The following is an 8,268-nucleotide window of genomic DNA, read 5'->3' as shown; positions in this document are numbered from 1 at the left end:
TAAACAGATCTGGAAGCTAAGCTAGTCTCTTCACAACTGAAGAGACAAGTTCTTATAAATGTGAGCACAGCATTTCTGATTGTGCTGTTGCTATTTTGGTGGATTCAGTCGGTAAAGCTGTGCAATTAAAGTTGCTTTGCAACTCTTGCACAACAAACGCACTCTCCCCACCAAAAATCTCAGTCTTTTTCTGATAAGTAAAGCAGAATGTTTGTGATCAAGAGAGGGGAAATGCAATGGAAAGAGGGGGACAGCATTTGCTTGATGCAACATCCTGTAACTGCCCCACAGTCAAGTGAGAGTTGTTATAAGAATTCTAAGGTCCTAAATATAAAATAAACGTTCATAAATGTACAAGGCAAACACAGTTTTAAGTATATAAACCACGTGTCTGAAATTGTACAGGAGAGCAATCCTGAAGCCATTTTGACTCTCCTAAATTGACCTCAAATATTTCTATGCAAGGAGGAAGGAAATGGGAAAGCCTTCCCATTGTCTTTTGCTTACCTGTCTTAAGGGCATATTTGTGCAGGAATAGGGTGAGCCTGTGACCCGGTTTCAGGAAAGTATTTACCATCACAAAAGAATAGCCAGGCTGCCCAGGTAAAGCAATCGGTGACCATTAACAGATATCCTGGCAAACAGGATTTCTGCTGTAGACCACCGCCTTCTGTGATGTATGTATGATGTTTTGGGTTGTGGTCTTGAGCTACAGGGTGGGCAATTTTAAAAGTTTATATAAGGGCTTGCGCACCATTGTTTGGGGTTCCTCCTGCATGTGGTGAGTGAGGACCCTGTTGCAACAGTTTAATAAAGATCAGGCTTACTAGCTGCTTTGCTTCTAATATTCTCTGGTTGGCCTCTTGTTATTTTCTCCTACCAATGGAGAACCCACTTAAGGACTCTATATGGGCTCTTGGATGCCCCATAAGGGGAAAAGAGCAGGTTTTTTCTATAACAGTGAATGCTCAATAAAAAGCCGAGATCCTCTAACCTCCCCACACATTTTGTGTGAACAAAACGCTCAGTCAACAGGATATCTGAAAATGGCCTGGCTTAAGAGTGTGAACCCTGCTTCAGATGGCCAGATGGCAGGAGTCTTTTGGCAGATCCTGATTCCACCCAGTTACCTGCTGCATCTCCTGCCTACCAACAACTCCTGAGACCTTCCCTGCTGTTTCATGATTATACAAAGGGATGAGGCAGGGGCCACGCAGAGCCCTGAGGCCTGACACTGGCGCCAAATCCTGCTCAGCCTCTTCTGGATTCTGATATGTCACCAGGCCTGCTTTCAAGCCGATTTTGTGCAGTGTGTAAACATGTTTAGAACAAAGGAACCCAATCAAACTTGAGATTAGCCTGGCTTGCCCAGTATCTGGTTGTGCACCACTCTTTTGGGACCCCACTATACCCAGTCACTTTCACAGGTCTGCCCTGAATCCCAGAAGACTAAACTAGAACAAGCCAGTACAGAAACCAGAAAATTCTTTACTATGTACTTGCCACACCAGGCAATATTATCACGATTGTTTTTTGTCCAAGCACCTGCGTCAGGGTTTCATTTCAGTGCTAGGTACTTCAGGAGTCGCTTTCCTTAGCCTCCAACTCCCCATACCCCGACGGATGTTCCTCAGGGGCTTCGTCCAATGTGTTGCTTCTCCTGACGGCTGCGTCTTGGCAGTCATCCAGGCAAAGATTTCTCTCCCTGTCCTCCTTCTCCTTTGCCCACCTCTGTAGCACTCCTTGTGGCCAGTTGAGTTGAGTATAGTACGTTTCGACTGGGGGGGCAGAAGACCTCAGGCACCGACAGTGGACATCTGCTCTTAACTTGGCCAGTGCTCTCAGGGGATGGCGGAGCCTCATCAGGCCCTGTGGTTCTTGGCTATTTTTGTCTGGCTCCTTCCCAAGTCTCCTGGCTGTGTCTTTTGGGTGGACCTGAGCCAGCTCCCTGGGATCTGCGCCTCTGGATGGGAGCTGATCAGAACGTAATGATTGTTCAGACCGGAAAGAGGCGGAATCCATGATGCAACAGGAGAGGAGGCAGCCTTGGTTATCAAGGTGTGGAATTGGTTGTCGGCTATTCTTTTGTACAAAGATTGCGGCCACCACAGCGGCTGAGGGCAACCTCCACACCTTGGCACTGGCACACACAGCTGGTGGAAAGTTTCTGGGGGGGAAATTAGGAAAATTAGAACCAGGTTACCTAAGCGATTGCCTTCTACTATATCTGGGATGGGGAACCTCAGGCCCTCCTGCCCCCAAGCTGCCCTGCCTCCTGGACCCCTCACTGACCCTCCACCACCCCTCCCTTAGTGACTTTTGCCAGGCTGGAATTGTATCCTTCGACTGCAATGAACTTTCTCGCTTGCATGAATGAAGGGCTGTGCTTGTGTAAGGACCACTGGTTTTCATGTTCCTGCTTACCGTCAGGGCCGGATTTACATATAAGCTAAACAAGCTATAGCTTAGGGCCCCACTCTCTTGGTGGGGCCCAAAAAAATTAAAGGAAAAAAACTGGATGCACATTTCCAAAATAGAAGATGAAAAACAAATAAAATAAAATCTAGATACAGCAAATGGCTTTAGATACCTATTAGGTCCATAAATTACCATATAGTACGTTTCTGAGCACAATTCAAAGTGTTGCTGCTGACTTTTAAAGCCCTAAACGACCTCAGTCCAGTATACCTGAAGGAGTGTCTCCACACCCATCCTTCTGCCTGGACACTGAGGTCCAGTCCCGAGGGCCTTCTGGTGGTTCCCTCGCTGCGAGAAGCCAAGTTAGAGAGCCTTCTCGGTAGTGGCACCCGCCCTGTGGAACACCCTCCCACCAGATGTCAAAGAGAAAAACAACTACCAGACTTTTAGAAGACATCTGAGGGCAGCCCTGTTTAGGGAAGCTTTTAATGTTTAATAGACTATTGTATTTTAATATTCTGTTGGAAGCCGCCCAGAGAGGCTGGGGAAACCCAGCCAGATGGGCGGGGTATAAATAAATTATTATTATGATTATAGCATACATTAAACACAAAATACAGCGGCAATTTGTTGCTGACAAAGAACAGCTGGACATATAAAAGGGCCCCATTACCTTCAGTAGCTTAGGGCCTCATCAAACCTAAATCTGGCCCTGCTCACAGTATACATGTGAAAATGGTATCCACTGAAGTACTTCCTTCATTTGCTTCTCTCACTCCACTCACTTCCTGCTTCTGGCTAAGTGCCCTAAGGTCATTGCTAAGTGCCCTAAGGTCACCTGCATAGGTGAGATTCCCCACCCTTCCTCTATATGCATTCGGCAGATCACTGAGATTGTCAGAGGAGGCCTTGCTGATGGTGCCTGAGCTGTGCAAGGCCACCTGGTGGTAACATTCCCTCTGGAACGCTCTCCCACCTAGGACTGGGGAAGCACCGACTGTTAGGGGCGTCTGACTTTTACTAAAACCTATATTGTTTGCTCAGGCTTTCCCAGATGAATAGCACTGATCCTACTGCCCAATACCATTTGTTGATATCTGTAACATTGGTGGCGGTTGCGTTTTTAATTGTTTAAATGTATTTTTGTAAGCTATTTTTGCAATGAACTTTCTCGCTTGCATGAATGAATGTGTATAAGTTGCCCCCATATATAAGACGCCCCCTATTTTTAGGCACTCTAATTTAAGAAAATGGGGGGGAGATTGCCCCGTGTATAAGATGACCCATAGTTTTTTGCATAATTTTAAAGTAAAAAAACCTAGTCTTATACACGGAAAAGTATGGTATATTTGCCAAAACTACATACAAAAAATGTGTTTATTAAAATAAATTCACACTAAAATGTGAGGTGTGTTTTTTTTCAACACACAAATTTCAGCAGAAATGTGGAAAACTGAATTTCTGGTTATAAAACTGAGAAAAGGAGAGAACCGCAACTGACGTGGCTCACCTACCCCTGTGAGGGGTTAAGGAAAAGGGATGGTCTGCCAATTCTCGCGTAACAGGCAGGGAACACAGAGGGTGTTGGTGCCGAGTGTTTTTGTAAAAGGTTAACATAATAAATAAAAAATGCAATAAATAAATATTACACTGAGAGTAATTACAAAAGGGAAATAAATTACCACAGAAGTGGTATTTACTATTTTACCGGGAGTAACTGTTTCTTGGTGAGGAGTTAGTTCAACCTAAGTTGAAGTAATGATATTTTCCTTCCGTCCCACAACATAAGTTCAAAATGGATCAAATTCAATTTATTTATACCCTGCCCATCTGGCTGGGTTTCCCCAGCCACTCTGGGCAGCTTCCAACAAAGATTAAAAATACATTAAAACATCAGTCATTAAAAACTTCCCCAAAGAGGGCTGCCTTCAGATGTCTTCTAAACGTCAGATACTTGTTTATTACCTTGACATCTGTTTGGAGGGCGTTCCACAGGGCGGGGCCACTACCGAGAAGGCCCTCTGCCTGGTTCCCTGTAACTTGGCTTCTCGCAGCGAGGGAACTGCCAGAAGGCCCTCGGCGCTGGACCTCAGTGTCCGGGCAGAACGATGGGGGTGGAGCTGCTCGTTCAGGTATACTGGACCAAGGCCGTTTAGGGCTTTAAAGGTCAACACCAACACTTAAAGAGATGCCATGGCTGAAAGGAGGTTGTGAGTGTAAGAGAGATGGGAAGCAAATGTAACCAGGGGAGCCAAATTCATGCCTTATCAGGAAACAGGGCAGACAAAACAATGGTTTTACGCATTCACTGTTTTCTGCCTTCCTGAACTGGGAACAAATCACCATAATTGTACATCAGTCTTGCTACCTTCGGCACACTGGTCCTAAACGAAACTGGTTCCTACGTGAACATACATACCTATGTTAAATGATTTGCAATAGCAAGATCCCTAGCATCCCAGATTGCCTTCACATCCAGTTGCCTCCACATCCAGAAAACACCTGTGGTGGTTTTGAAAGCTTTTCTTACCGGATTGAAGGGTGGGGACAGCTGCTAGGACTTAGTACTCCTTTGTTGCCATGACAACTGAAAGTCCCTTTGCTGGTTGCCAAGACAATGGAGTTCCCATAGGGATGAAGGTTCCTTCCCTCAAGCCCAACCAGATCTGATCACCAGAAGGTTGGAAGCACCTAGAAATATCGCAGGTAACTTTTGCCTGATGGCTAAGAATTTTCTAGTCGCGACAGCATTTTCACATTTTGCTCTGTTGCTAACTCCTTTTTAAACTAATTCAACTTTCTGTGTCGCTCTCTTGGCTGTTTGAAAGACGCTTTCCAAAAAAAATGCTATTGGTGTTCCTTAATCTTTTCAGATAGATTCTTTCTTTAAATTCTTAATTTTTTTTTAATACTTGATATTTTCACGTTACTGTGAGGCAAATTTGGTAATGAATGCTAAATGAATTACCCTGCGCTACCAAACCTTGGCTGCTGTGAAGTTCTTCTCCTTTGCACAGGTCCATCAATCTCATTAAGTTAAAACTGTACTCAATATCTAGATCTACCATTAAAACAACCCGCACAAATTGTTATTAACTGACAACTTAACACAAATGATACGCCTTTCAATGTTTTCAGGTTAAGCATTATGTTGAGGGAGAAACTGCAACAAAATCAACATCCCTTTTATAACAAATATTTCTGGAACCTGGTTTAAGAAGAACTCTCTCAAGAACATGTTAAGAGCCCCCCTAAACATTTTTTTTAGAAAAAAAAAGCACTGCTGGTCATGTCCACAGAATATGATTTGGGAGAGTCAAAATGGCTTCAGGATTGCTCTCGTGTACTATTTCAGACATGTAGTTTATATACTTATGTATGTGTTTGCCGTGCACATAAACAACCACAAAAAACTGTAACATCGGTGTATTTTATTTTCACTTTTGAAATGCCTGTTAAGAGGTGAAACCAAATTTCAAAGGTGGTTTGCCACCTTCAGGAACAGAAACCCAGTGTCTGGAATAGAAGCATAATTGGCAAATCTTTCTCCTAACACTGCATTTCCTCGCTGGGAAGAAGCTATCTGTTCATTTCTGCCTGACCAGGTCGTTAATTTCTTATTAATTACTGCACAATACGCTGGAGGAGAGAAAAAGATCCTGCGTTTGGGGCAGATTCATTTCGTCTGACTCATGCCATCGCCATGCAAGGCGAAGAAGCCATGTTCTCTGTCTGAGCCACTGACCTAATTTCCACGGTTACCATGCCAACGCCCGAAGGCCATTCAAAAGCCGACAGGCCGGGCCTCTAAACTAGACCGAACCGGTTTCAAGGACGCAGACAGAGAAAAAGCTGCAGTTCAGCGGAAGGAACCATTTCGCAGCAGTAGAATGGGGGGGGGGTTGTGAGGCGGAAAGGAAGCAGACTTCGGGTGTGAATCCTTTGCGAGTGTTATACTGTACAAGTTTTCTAATGTCAAACGGAGCGAAGAGAGATGACAGATTTTGCAACAGAGAAATCAGATTTTTGATGAGTAAAACTGCTGATGATAATAAAAATCTTAAAATGATAATATTTAGGAAGAATTTGCAATAGCATAAATGTCACTGGCAATATTTTTTTTTAAATCATAGAATTGTAGAGTTGGAAGGATCTAGTCCAACCCCCTGCAATGCAGGAATCTCAACTAAAGCATCCATGACAAATACAGTATACCTAACCCAACTCATAAACAGGTGTTTAGGAGGTCCAACAGCTTGGTAGATTTATGCGACCATAAATCTAGTAAGATCATACAAGAAATTCATGGCGCATGAGGACATCTGAGGCTTCTAGCCAGAATTTCTGCATTCTCTGTACCATGCCCATGAGGCGGACTGAGACAGCTGCCTTGGGTGGCAAATTCCAAGGGGTAATAATAATAATAATAATAATAATAATTTTTTATTTATACCCCGCCCTCCCCAGCCAAGACCGGGCTCAGGGCGGCTATGGATCGTGCCATGGACGCCCCCACTGCTGCAGGAGAAGTGAGGAGAAGCAGTTATGGCAGACCCTCCAAGTGTCCCTATTTTCCAGGGACGTCCCTGATTTAGAGAAGCCGTCCTGACTTCTGATTTGATCCCGCAGTGCCCCACTTTTCCTTAGCATGTCCCTATTTTCATTGGAGAAATGTTGGAGGGTATGGAGTTATCCGATCCCCGAGCCACCTGAAGGCAATCCTGTACAGTGGTACCTCGGGTTACATACGCTTCAGGTTACATACGCTTCAGGTTACAGACTCTGCTAACCCAGAAATAGTGCTTCAGGTTAAGAACTTTGCTTCACGATGAGAACAGAAATCGTGCTCCGGCGGCGCAGCAGCAGCAGGAGGCCCCATTAGCTAAAGTGGTGCTTCAGGTTAAGAACAGTTTCAGGTAAAGTATGGACCTTCGGAACGAATTAAGTACTTAACGCGAGGTACCACTGTATAGGGAAGGTTTTTTTAAAAATGTTTAATGTTTTATTATGTTATTATATATGTTGGGCGCTGCCCAGAGTTGCTGGGGCAACAAAGTAAGATGTGTGGGGTATAAATAGTAAAATTATCATTATGGAATGAGACATTCCTATTTTCATCAGTGAAATGTCGGAGGATATGGTATGGCAGCAAGATCTCACAAGAGCCCGCAAAACCATGTGTGACCTCAGCTAGCAAGGCTTCAGCAGGGGCAGCAAATGGTGAGGGGTGTGGATGCTGGGAAGCACTTTCCTGTTTCACCTCAGGCGGCAAAATGGGATGGGCCACCCTTGGTCTCTGAATACCAGTTGCTATTGCGTCCAGGTCCTGCTTGTGGACTTCGCATGGGCATCTGGTTAGCCACTGCAAGACCAGTGAGACTAGGCAGGCCTTTTTCCTGATATAACAGGCTCTTCTTTTGCCAAGAACCAGCTGCCATAGCAGCAGTGGCCTCCAGCAAATGGGGACTGGATGTACCAAACTCAGCGGACACTACCAGTGGACTCCCAGCAGGGAGGGACCTACACTGGTCGCTTGACCCGGGTGAGCCTAAAGGAGCCTGAAATATACTCGGAGTCGAGAGTGGATTTAATGCTCTTTATTCAGCTCATAGTGGTGAGGAGGAATGGAAGTTCCCTCACAAAATCTGCTTTATATATATCATTTACACAATGGGCTGCACGTGATTGGCTAATTCCGGGATTCTCCTGTAGGCCAATCAGGTTGTGGATTCACTTCCACCTGGAGCTGGATTGGGTGGCTCCTGTGGACCAATCATACTGCTGCATTGTTCTAGGACCAGTCAGACTGCTGGATTTTGGATCCTATTGTTCTAGGACCAGTCAGACTGC

General features: G+C 44.8%; 1 long non-coding RNA gene across 1 annotated transcript; it reads right to left on the bottom strand.

Annotated features, from left to right (window-relative positions):
* Window positions 1–1,468: 1,468 nt before the first annotated feature.
* LOC308461648 lies at window positions 1,469–4,992 on the bottom strand. Its single transcript, XR_013978934.1, has 2 exons — window positions 4,838–4,992; window positions 1,469–2,167 (listed from the first exon to the last, which is right to left on the bottom strand). It is a non-coding gene; the product is annotated as an uncharacterized lncRNA (long non-coding RNA).
* Window positions 4,993–8,268: the final 3,276 nt, after the last annotated feature.

This window comes from Podarcis pityusensis (assembly GCF_964106645.2).
Source record: "Podarcis pityusensis genome assembly, chromosome: 13".
Lineage (NCBI taxonomy): Eukaryota > Metazoa > Chordata > Lepidosauria > Squamata > Lacertidae > Podarcis > Podarcis pityusensis.
This window is presented reverse-complemented; position numbering and strand designations above follow the sequence as displayed.